Source organism: Littorina saxatilis, unplaced genomic scaffold (assembly GCF_037325665.1).
Source record: "Littorina saxatilis isolate snail1 unplaced genomic scaffold, US_GU_Lsax_2.0 scaffold_1024, whole genome shotgun sequence".
In the NCBI taxonomy this organism is placed as follows: domain Eukaryota; kingdom Metazoa; phylum Mollusca; class Gastropoda; order Littorinimorpha; family Littorinidae; genus Littorina; species Littorina saxatilis.
This window is the reverse complement of record NW_027128556.1, coordinates 29,532-42,396: the sequence shown is the minus strand read 5'-3', so window position 1 is coordinate 42,396 and position 12,865 is coordinate 29,532. Positions and strand designations below refer to the sequence as shown.

The following is a 12,865-nucleotide window of genomic DNA, read 5'->3' as shown; positions in this document are numbered from 1 at the left end:
CAGTTCAAAACCAGTCAAGAACTGGCCTTGACATTCGTTTGGAACTTAGTTCAACGAGTATTTTCTCGAACGTAACCGCTTTTGACCCAGCTGGTTGGCATCATGAATTAGACGTACACCGGCAGTTATAAATCATGTTGTGCAAAAGACTGTAAAGAAGTAGAAAATTGTGGAAAATCGGGAATGCTTTCTCAGTTTGTGCACCCTGGCAACATTCATCAGGAAAAAAACTGCATATGCCTTCCTCTGCAAAACAAAAGTCGCGCGAAGAATGCTGAACGGGCAGCGACGACTAGCTGTTCTTCTTCAAAGTAATAAACTACCCCCCAAACCCTGCAAGTTTGTGCGATTTACTTTGTGGACATGAAGCCAGCAGAGGGCTCAGGAATGCCCACTTAATTCCTTGATTTTACTTCCGTCACAAGAACTAAAAGAACATTCAATGTTCGTTAAATCTGTGGATCAAGTGACTCTAGAAGCGGAGGAAATGAAAATCACCGGCAGATCTGTACAAGATGTTGAATTCTGCCAGGGAAACGAAGCCGCTGTCACGGCAGAGAAGTCTCCGCCTACGAAAGGTAAACATACGTTTTTCAACGCTTGTTCACAAACACACACACACGTACACAAACACACACACGCTCACACCATCACACACACACTTATGAAAGAGATGGAATAGCTGATCGAGTGATGACAATGTTGATTGATAAGTATTTTTTGGTGCGGTGAACTTGAGGCAATATTGTTCTATCAATCCATCAATATATTTTACACTTTCACCCCAGAAATGAAGCACGTGTACACATATTGAACAAAAGAACCATTTTAAGCTTCCATTGGTATTGTTTCCTCTTTTTTTTGCAGACATGTTGGCAGGAAGTGAGTGTTTCACCCCACTCTTGCAAGGTAGGTTGATCACTGATGACAAGTTCTGATTGTTTTTCCTTTTTAATATTAAACGGATGACAATCCGTACTCTGCAGATGGATCTAACCGAGATGGAAGCGGAAGCAACATTGGGAACACACTGTTATTCAGTCTGTGAATAGTTCATGTGTGAGGGGTATTACTGCAAGTACGTTCACTAATGTAGAGAAATAATTTTGGACTCAAACTTCAAGTTAAATTGTTTCTGCTGTCAGAGCCATCTTTCTGAAGGAACAATATTTTACATGCCACTGGATTGTTGTATATTCCTTATTTTGCAATGACAGGCTCAGCTTTCATTTGATTGTAATGTGTTTCTTATTTGAAGCTTTGTATCATAAAAGCTCTGTAGAAGTGTTGCACTTGTTTTGCAGACTGCATTAGGCGTGGTAGCTATTGCACCCCCCCCCCCCCCCACCGCCTATTTATCTAACACACCCACCCACACACATACACAGGGTGCTGACAAAGGATCTTTTTCTATTCTCCTTCAGGCCATCGCTTAATTTCTTGCAGACTGAGGAGCAGAGGACGTTTGAGCCGCTCCTAAACCTGAGGCACACAAGCCACAAGGTAAATAAGGTATCAGTATAAAAAAAAATGTTTTCACTTTGATTTTTATCGCATCATTTTTTTTAATTAAACTCTGTAAATTGTGGCAATTACACATTATGCCAATAACATTATTATGAAGAATGAAGATTTTCAACTTATCATTGAAGAAATGAAATCAAGCATTTTTGTTCATTCTGTATTTGATTATTATTTTCCAGTCTTTGGGTTGGCATAGTGGGTGAAATAAGGGTGAGGAGTGTCGGTTGGTGTTATTTTTTCGGTCTTGGTGATGTAATATTTTTCCCACGGTATTCATGGTTATGTTTGACTTTAGTGCAGATTCCAGAACAGCCTCTTAAACTGAAAAGCTACAAGGTCAACAATATAAACAGGTTACTGGTGTCTCAGGCATTGATGTTTTTAAAAAGATTTGCACAGCAATTTATGTGTTTGTAAACAGATAATGAAAATAAAGCATAACAACTTTTATATTTTGTAAGTGGAATTAAATGTTTTCATTTTTTATTTTGAAGTGTTTTTGTATTCAGGTTTTATTGGATGGGTGGGTGGGGGGGGGGGGTGGTTTTGGTGGTTCTGACTTTTTATGATGTAAGGATTTTTTTCCTTAATTAGTTATTTAATTAGTTTATGTATGGGGGGCCGAGGGGGGGGGGGGGGGGGCGGAGGATTTAAAGTGTATTTCTGGCTTTCGGAGAGGTGCTAAATCTGTTAAAATGGAAATGAAATAAAACAATTGGTGGTGAGGGTTATTACAAAAAAAGTAAGGATTATTTCTCATACCTTTTTATTTTTTACCCAAAAATTATGTTACTGAAATTATTCATTAATTTTTAAAGAGGCAGACTGTGAGACAGGTGATGTAATTGAAGTTAGAATATCATGAGATGTTACTTACTTTCTTTACAATATCATCTAATTTGACAGTCCGACACTGAAGACTGCAGACTTCATGGCAGCCACTGACCTGACGATATGACAGCCATGAATTGAATATCAAACGCAGAAGAAGAAAAAGAAGAAGACAGTCTAACAGGAAAATAATTCTGGTATGCTCATAATTTCTATGCCAGTTTGAAAAAAGTCATGAATTGAAGTTTACCCAGGTTAGACATTAGCATGTCGTAAGGCCAAAAAAAAAATAGGTCTGTTTACGGTAACATAGGCCAAAAAAATAGGGTCGGTAGGTCGGGATTTTTTTTTTTTTTTTTTTTTTTCCAAAAAATCATATTTTTACGTTATTTTGCCAAAAAAACAAGATTTTTTTTTTTTTCCCCCAAATGCCAAAAAAAAAGTCTAGGGTCGCGCGAAAAAACTAGGGTCGGTCGGGTTACCGTAAACAGACCTATTTTTTTTTTGGCCTAATTGTGACAATGAATGTATCCGTAAACGCACCAAGAGACTTACTTTGAAAAATTGAAGTCATGCATCGTCAATATGACTACAATCACAAACTGAATAAGGGGAAATCATGTCAATTTGGTGGTCTGGATCATCAGCTGTTGCTCATTCGCTATAATGGTCTACTTGACAAAGCCCGTCTTCATGTGCTTCTTTGTTTCTTTATACCTAGTGTAGACAACATGTAGGCGTTTGCAGACTGTTTATTGTATTGCTGTTGTTTGTTTGTGAGTAAAACTATGGTGTGACCTCAATTGTTTGAAATTTGTTGTGTATGTTCTACTTTGTGTAAGGTGTTTCTCCATGCCCCCAGAAGAACCGACATTAAATTAAAACCTTCATACCCTGAAAATACTTGCATACTAGATGTTGTTTCTTATTGTAATGATTGGGGACAGGCAAGCTCTTAAATTGTGCAAGCCATCAGAAAACTGTCAAGTCTGATTTGCTAGAACAAGCGATATTAACACGTTATTAAGATGAATATTTGATTAAATATGTGCAGGAACTACTTCAGCAGATTCATATGGCCAGTCAATGACGGTACCCACCGTTAATTCAATTTTCATCTTCAGTTTCACAAAACAAAAAATGAAAAACGACTCAATTTTCAATATTTCGTTTTTCAATCTTCAATACGGTAAACAGAAAAACAGTTCACTTCCGTTTTTCAATATTTGATTTTCAATTCACAAATCAAAAAACGAAACAAGGTCTACTTCCGTTTTTCAATATTTTGTTTTTCATTCTTCAAAACGGTAAACAGCAAAACAGTTTACTTCCGTTTTTCAATATTTCATTTTCTAAACGATAAACAAAAAACAATCAACTTCCGTTTGTTCATTTTTGTTTGAGTGCGAAGCACAAAGCCCGCGTGATAAATACAATAACGGGATGCTCCCTCAAGTTCCCTGGCGCGCAAATTAAGATGGCACTGGATGAGTATCAGTCCATGACAATTGCCCTGCTAAATAGCGGGGAGACATACGAAAGCGTGTCAAACACACTTCGAAAATCCGGGTTGGAAAGAGGAAATTCGGCGGCCAACCTTCGGAAATTTTGTAAGGATCGTGGGATCAATCCCCGGAGCCGGACTGTGGGCGACCAGGCCTTGGATACAATGGTGTCCAGAGCGGTACAGGAGGTACAGTATAATAATAATAATAATAATTACAGTATTTATAATGCGCTTGTCTTATAATAATTACTTTAAGCGTGCACTCATCTCGTCAGTACATGTGTATATGTAATTGTGGAATATTATTGAGATTCGATGGCTATGGATACTAACTATCAGCAAGGGAGGCGGGAGGTATGTAATGTTCTTGTTGTGGTGATGTTTCTAGTGTGTGTGAAGGTGAGAGGTCAGAGTGTTAGTGCATTTTTCCAGCGTCGTTGGTGTCGTCTGCTTTCGTTTCTTCGTCCAGGCAGAAGGGAAAATCACTTCCCGGTTATCATGTTCACATGATCTGTGTCTGGGCAATCATTCATTAAAAAGTAAAAGAACCAAGAGCTAATACCAATAACTATAATAATAAAAGTAACAGATAAGAGGACACACGTATACCATTTTAGGTCACAAAGTCTAAGAGCTGAATATTAATCACCTAGCTGCTTTTTGTCGAGTGCCTGTGGTTTATCACATCTCATTAGTTTCGGTTTGGACGTTTTTACATCAATAATACGACTTATGCACATCATATATTCATAAATTATTGTACTATTTTAATAACATATACAACTTATAAAGAAAGCTGGTTTGCGTTTGGGAAATTTGTGGAAGTCCATGGATACATCGTGTAATGATATCATTCACGGTACCACTGAGCCCTAGTGGATCCAATCACAGTACCATTGAGCCATAGTGGATCCAGTCACGATAGCACTCTCTAATATTGAAGTCTAGATTGATGTTGCTTGTGCACTTCCGCTCAACTGTCTTGAACTCAAGCCTGATTAGTTTTGTTGGGTTTTCTTTTATTGCTTCTTCTCGTGTGACTGAAGAATAGAGAGAACATTACACATCGTGTGTGTGGTCTCGATATATTATGGATTATTATGAGAGGGCTAAGTTTCGGCGGGGCAATGCAAGGTGAGACTAGTGTTTGGTGCATTTGTGGGGTGTGTATTGTGCTGTACTTATTGTTTGAATGTTCAAATCTTGTTCGTCTGCTGGCTACTCAGATTAGCAAGGTAAATAACGACCGGACATAAACAAACACCCGCGTGTGAAAACCGCGTACAGGCTCAGCAAGCACAGCAAGATCACATCAGTCAATTCACTTCATTCAATAACCTTTTGTGTTATTGGCATAACAATCACATGACTTATTGTCAGTTGATGGTGCAATGCACTGTGATGATGTCACTTTGAATCGCTGACATCATGAACAACAGTCAAACATCAATCATTCACAAGTATGCAGATACCACAACGAACAAATGGCTTACAGTTTCCTTCGTAACATTGTAACTAACAGCATTACATACTTTCCCCGCGAGGTTGATTTTGATCAACACAACCTCTTGTGTGAATTAATTATTGCTGCTCAGGAGGACCTATGACTTTAATAAAAAAAAAATGTATCTTGCAAGCATAAAGAATGTTTATTGTGGACCTTTATTATTTTTTATTGTTTGCGTTGTATCAATTTATTTACGACGTGGAGAACAAGGGAGATATATAGCTGTGTATGTGCCAGTAACAGTGAATACCAATTCATTTACTTGTTCTTATGTATTTTTATTTATTTAAAGGACGTGGCATTCCCGATGAATTGAAAACACACAAACAGAACCCACTTGTGGCCCATGAGAATCTTCCGCATGCAGAAGAAGCTGCTGCTCTGTATCATCTGGAGACTGGTGGACAGCTTACTGCCCCTGCTCCATTTGCTGCACCACCATTTCCTTCCGAGGATCATCGGAAAAACAGTGAAGCTGCTTTTACACAGGCAGTGCCAGACTTAATGACACTGCTAGATTCAGCTGTCAACAGAGATTATGTACCACTGCAGACAGCTGTGAAGACTCTCATTGCAACAGTTCGACAGTACTCTGTCTAAAATGTAGGCCTAGGCTATCACTCAGTACAATCTCTTTTGAACCAAGTACTTGCTTGTATTTGATGCGTGTACGGCTCCTATGATTTCATTGTTTTTCTTTGTGATGTAGAGGTGTTTTTTTTTAAAGTTTGAAATTGTCATTAAAAGAAGAAAACACCACGACAAAATTGGGAATACAATAGCCCTTGGTAGGCGCCGCACTGTGGCTGCCGTGCTCTCCGCTGAGGAGAGTAATCCGCATATCACATTCGTGTAACCCGAAAATTATCAAAAATGAAAATAAAAAAATCAAATATCAAAATCAAAGATAAAAAAAAATCAAAACACCCCAACAAATTTAAAGTCTTTCGGGCCACGCCCTTTTTCAGTGAAATTACTTCCACAGCTCGCTTCACAGCACAGCTCTTGACCCTATTTTTAATTTTAAAGAAAAAAGGTTGGAAAGAAATGAAGAACTGTGTGTATAACATTGCAGCTTCAGTGGTAGCTGGTTGTGACTATCGTGCTCTGCACAGACATGTTTGTTTTCAACATTTTTGTCGTCACATTGATTGTATGTACTGTGTCTGCAACTCAACGACCAGTGCATAGAACCGTCACCAACGGGATACATGCTATGCAAGTTTCATGATTGATTGATAACTACTTAAGAAACTAAGTTGGATTGTTCAGTTTCTACTACGTTATTGAAATACGTACACCATGTGCCGCCTATATTGTTGCATCTATTTTAATGTTATTTATATCATCTCTGGTTTGCCTGTCTCTGCTGATGCCTGATGCTGACCATGTTATCTTGGTTGCCTGTCTAATGCTGACCATGTTATCTTGGTTGCCTGTCTAATGCTGACAATGTTATGTGATTTGTCTGCCTGATGCAGACCATGTTATCCGCTGTTTGTCTTGATGCCTGATGCTCACCATTTTGTCTCGTTTGCCAGTTTGATGGAGACCATGTTATCTGTGGTTTGTCTGATGCTCACCATATTTTGTTTTACAATTGTTTTGCGAGTGTATGCAAGAAATTGTAGAGTGCAAGAAAGAAATTGTGGAGAGGATGGATGAGAGAGGAGTAATTAAAAAACATTCAAAACAAACATACACACAATTTGGTTTTGTGATTTTTATTGTGTTCTAGTTTGGCATAATTCCATCGTCTTTCTGACTTTCCCTTTATTTATTTTATTGCAGTTTCTGTCATTCATGCACACATTCTACAAGCAGGATCTTTTTCAAAAACACAATAATATAGTAAAATGGCAATGTAACTGGGGCGGTATCTGCGTCGCAAGAGTGTAACCCTCCGGTTATGTCCTAACCACGGGTTATGTGAAACTTGCCATGAACGGGATGAACCGGGGTTTTAATAAACCTGCGTCAAAGATACCGCACCACAAAACAAGCAAGAAAAAGTGCAGTTACATACAAATAAACAATTATTACATATAGCGTATACAGTAACTCTATACAAGTACTTGCAAGCACATGAGACACACATAGAACCACCAACACATGTCAGTAAGAGGATTAAACCTTTGTCCGTCTGTTGCACCATTCAATCTAAATGGGTGAGATTGTGCATCAGGGGAGATAATCAAACTGCATATGAGTCAAAACAACATGACACATGCACCAACCACAAACACAAATGACACCGAGCTTCGATTGGTTGGGAAATCGGGGAGCGTTCATTGCACAAGAAAACTATGAAAGATATTACATTATTGAGAAACGGAAGTTGATTGTTTTTCTATTATCGCTTTGAAAATCAAACATTGAAAAACGGAAGTAGACTGTTTTGCTGTTTACCGTTTTGAAGAATGAAAAACAAAATATTGAAAAACGGAAGTAGACCTTGTTTCGTTTTTTGATTTGTGAATTGAAAATCAAATATTGAAAAACGGAAGTGAACTGTTTTTCTGTTTACCGTATTGAAGATTGAAAAACGAAATATTGAAAATTGAGTCGTTTTTTCATTTTTTGTTTTGTGAAACTGAAGATGAAAATTGAATTAACGGTGGGTACCGTCATTCCAGTCTCACAATGCAAGGAAGGTGAGTAAATTGAATTATGTCTCTCCCACCTGTTCTGTGTTTAGTGTCAGCCGTGATTGCCTGATGAGAATTTGAAAACATGTTGCTAACTAACATGAACCCAACCATGAAACGTGATGTAGGTGAGTAGCCCATCTAGAAAAACGAACCTGTTCTAATTCCGAATTAGAACAGGTTCTTTTTTCTAGATGGGCTACTCACCTACATCACGTTTTATGGTTGGGTTCATGTTAGTTAGCAACATGTTTTCACATAGAAAATGGTTGGTACCTGAACAAATATCTGCACATTACAATGAAGTCTTACTTTTTAATCTGATGGTTTAATAACCCCCAAAAACCCAACCAACCAGCACCCCCCCCCCCCCCCACCCCTCCAAGAAGAAGCTCACATAACTACCAACTACACAATTTCATTACAGAATCAAATAATGGGAAGAATCAGGATTCAGCAGTGCTAGGTCGTTGGGGGGGATAGCTATCACTAGGCACTCAGCAATGAATAGTTGAGGTTTTCACGGACATTAACAAAATCCGGTAACCTACGGACAGTAAATTTCACAGGGAAGGGAACAAGAACGTCAAAAATGGAAAAGTATGTTTTTTCTTTCAAACCATTGATAGAGCTCTGAAGCTTCACACAAGTTTTGCAGAGAGAGCACTCGGCCTCTTCATTTTTGGCACTAAAACATGCGCACACACAAAAAGAAAGTTTTTAAAAAGTGGCACCGATGTATTCTCACACTCACAGCCTTAGAATATTGCAGTTTGTATGTTACCAAATTGAGGCATGATTTTACTCCATACCTGACCAAATCTGCGACAGTCGGGCAAACTTCTTACAAGTCGGATTGGGCCTTCAATCAAATACTCAGAAACCAGCAGCTACTTTAAGTAATACTAGTTTTGTTGTTATTTTTTACAGCTTGTACTGAATGTGTTTTCTTTTATCTCCTCAGAATCGAGTCAGCCAGAGAAAGACCATTGAGAGGGAGAGCGCACAGTAAAGCATATATGGCATGCACTTCGGTGGACCAGTGCCATCATCTTCATAACAAGAGATGCAGATCATATTTTCTTATGTTTAAGTATAGCTGTTAGCAAAAGTATTTGACGATTCTTGGGTACGACTTTCGTGTAGCTTGTGTACAGCCCCAAAATCTGTTTTATTTTGATTTATCATTTATAGTTTGAATTTTTTTTTAATGGAATTAGTCCAAATGTAAATACATCTGAGGTTGCAATATTGTTTTTTTGTATATATACCCTTAAAACTACCTCTTCGTGTAAACAAAATTTAATTGTAAAAAGAAGTGTTTGTTCAAGGGAGATAATTTGAAGCGAATTTTTTTTTAAATCAGTAAAACTGCGTAGTGACATCCTCAATTAAATAAAAAGAATAAGGAATAAAGGTATACACACAGGTTGTACCCATTTTCTTGATTGCACTGCTTTTAAGTAGAAAGCTTTTTTTCTCAGAATTATTTTACAAATAAAATTCAAGGGAGGCAATTGATATGATAAAAAGGAAGAATTTTTTTTTCTTAGAATACTGTACACATTTAGTAAAGTATAATTTACTAGACAAAACACAGGTTTTTTTGGGTTGTTTTCTGTGCCTACTACTTGACAAGAGAACCACGAGATTTGTGCAGATTATTTAAAATTTTCTGTACAGTATATTTTACAAAGACAGATCCATACAATATATATAATTTTGTAACAGATGTTTTCAATTTGTAGGTATGGTTTTTTTTAAATCAACAGTTCGGATAGCCACAACAAGTGTGTATGTCTTGTGATTTGAGAGCTTTAGCACTGGATGCTTAGAATCCTCTTGATCATTTACTTCAGTAGGTAAAGCCACCTTCTCCAAAATCTTCTCTCCTATTCTGTGCTTACTACAGTGGGTTTGACAAGAGAACCACGAGATTTGTTTTTGTACATATCTTGCTTTTATTCTGTACACTTTAATATTTTAATCATAATTTTGTGCACTTTTTTTTTAACTGTGTTTTTGTTTTTGTTTTCCTGTATTCAAAGTGTGTATGGAAACCACAACCTGTCACAGCAGTATTATTAATCTGGATCTCCCTGCTAAGAACGTAATTAACAGAACGTGTGCATGTAGCTAAAGAACTTAAAAAGAATTTCTGCTACTTCACTCAAAATACGTCCATCCTCACACTCATATTTTCTTAAAATAATATTTGTTCATACAAACATGTTTGCGAATTATTCAATTTTGCGTAAAATATTCAATTACGATTTATTTGTGTGTTGCAAAATTATGTAATAAAATTATGCAAGATCAAATTCAAAACAGCAATAAAGCTGCTGACGGCAGAATACCTCTGTTGACTTCTCTATCTGTTGGGTCAAACTATGCCACAGACATGTTTCTTCTAGAAGCTCAATATTACGTGGTACAGTCTCAAAGACAGAACAACGCAATAACCTTTTTTTGTGTAGATTCGATTGACTTTTTCCTGAAATAAAATATTCATGAAGCCGGTGTAACACGAAATTTTTACTCCACGAAAAATTTACTCCGGAGTAAATATTTCGTACGAAATTCTTACTCCGAGTACACTTTTCGTACGAGAAAAGAACTCCATACGGCACGAAAAAATTACTCCCTCCACGAAATTTTTACTCCCCATTTTTGTTACTTCCAGTAAAAATATCGTGTGCAAAAATGGGATGCGGGCGAAAGGATAATGCCAATAAGTGATCTCGCGCACACGAATGTCGCGCTACCCTCCTTCCACCCCTTCCACCACCAAGACTAACAGGGGACAAGGGAGTAAAAATTTCGTACACCTGGCATGGGAAGTTAAATTGCTTGTGTTTGGGTGAAGTAATTTATTCGTTATTTATTCGTCAGGGGAGTAACATTTTTGTACGAAATGTTTACTCGGAACTCACCTGTCTTGGGGAGTAATTTTCTCGTGAAATAGGGGAGTGCCTTTTTCGTAAAGGGAGTAATCTTTTCGTACGAAATGTTTACTCCGGAGTAAAAATCTCGTGGGAGTAATTTTCTCGTGTTACAGGTTCTGACTGAGTTAATATATTTCTGGAAAGCTGAACAACGCAATGCGTCTGTGACTGGTGAAGAAGCAGAGCTGGAGCTTTTTGTATTGTTTGTCGTTGGTTTTATTACACACGCACTCACATACGGTCAACAAAATGTTGCATGTTCCCGCTTGACAAACAAATGCCTGCATACATGCGTGCACGTACGAACGTACGAACATTCATACCTGTGCAAACAATCTGCCACTTCAAGTTCAACACCCAAACCCCACACATTCCTCCAAAAGGAGTCTGAAGTATAATACTGGCATTTGTGGTATTGAACGAGGACCTCAACTTCCATTGTCTAGTGCATGTGGGTCTCATGTTGTACGTGTGAAACCACTTACTTAAAAAAGAAAAAATCTTGTAAGCTTATCAACAAAAAACGAACAATTATATTCTTAAACAAACTGGTTAGAATAACAGATTTAGGAGAATGCAATGCAAGGAACATCATTATCTAATTCGGTCGATGCTTAGATCTAGAAAAGCACCCACTTATTCCAGTATAAGAGAGAAAAAATCCAATTGAAAAAGTTCCAGATCTAGACAAGGCAAGTTCCAGATCTAGACAAACGTGCTGACCTAAATCACAGAAGCAGGCAGGCACAGTCGCTGGGCCTTCTTGTTCAGCCAGTCCTCCGTTTCTTAGACCATAGACAAATGATAAATGGTCTATGCTTAGACGCTAGATTTGGCTCCTTACTGTTTTGTCAGGTCGATTTGGGGGTACACATTTTTGAGCGTCGGTCAAGTGACCGTTGTAAAAACAAATCTTTAATCCGAAAAATGTGTCAGACAGCCAAGTGGAGTGCCTGAAATTACATAGTAATTTTAAATGAAATGGCACGGGAATAAATGCTTTTGTTTGGCAACGAAATTTGTCGCCAAAATAAGAAGAAATACTCTTTTATCCCTTTGGAAAATTTTGAAAACAAAAAAATAAAATCCAAACTTGCTATATTTTTGCATGTACTTTGCTTATTGAATGTTAAAGGTATCAAGCAAAAATTCCATCCATTTGACCAAACCGAGCCAAAGTATCACAGGTATATTGAATGAATGTATACTTTATTTTCCGTGAGTGTGCGTTTTGGGACGGGATGGGTGGTTTTATTATAGCCGCAATCGTCGTATCGCCGCGTATACCGTAAACTACCTTGTATACGCCCAGTATCGAGTAAACGCCCACCCGCTACTTTTGGTCACACTCTGCGCACAGGATACAGTACCTAGCTAGTAAATGCTGGTGAAGAGTATGACTGTAAGTAAATATGTTTGTCTATGTGTCTGTATTTTGTGTGTGTCATCGTCTGTGTTTGTTTGTTTGTTGATTTATGTTGTCGTTGTTGGTTTTCTTTAGTTGTTGTTGTTGCCTTTCTTTAGTTGTTGATTTTGTTGTTGTTGTTGTTTGCCTAAACGGTTTGGTTTGGTTTGGGTCTGAAATAATTAGCAGCATAAAATACATATAGGTTACACACTCCGAGTTCTGATTATCTTGCATATTTTCCCGAGGGTCGATTTTCAGGTATTACCGAGCCTTTGGCGAGGTAATACCTGAAAATCGACCCTCGGGAAAATATGCAAGATATTCAGGACGAGGTGTGTAAGCTATTTATCCCATTACTCCGACGTTTTCATTTAAAACACTTACTTTTTCCACTAAAACCTGCCCGTGCCTGTTTTCAGCTTGCCAAAAGCCTCCGCAGTCGAAATTCATGTCAATGAATTCATGCGCAAAGCTAGTTCCCATTTGTCAGCATAA

At 37.8% G+C, this 12,865-nt stretch overlaps 1 long non-coding RNA gene across 1 annotated transcript; it reads left to right on the top strand.

Annotated features, from left to right (window-relative positions):
• Positions 1-581: 581 nt before the first annotated feature.
• Positions 582-3,440, top strand: LOC138956909 (uncharacterized). Its single transcript, XR_011452864.1, has 4 exons — positions 582-909; positions 1,425-1,503; positions 2,431-2,552; positions 3,410-3,440. It is a non-coding gene; the product is annotated as an uncharacterized lncRNA (long non-coding RNA).
• Positions 3,441-12,865: the final 9,425 nt, after the last annotated feature.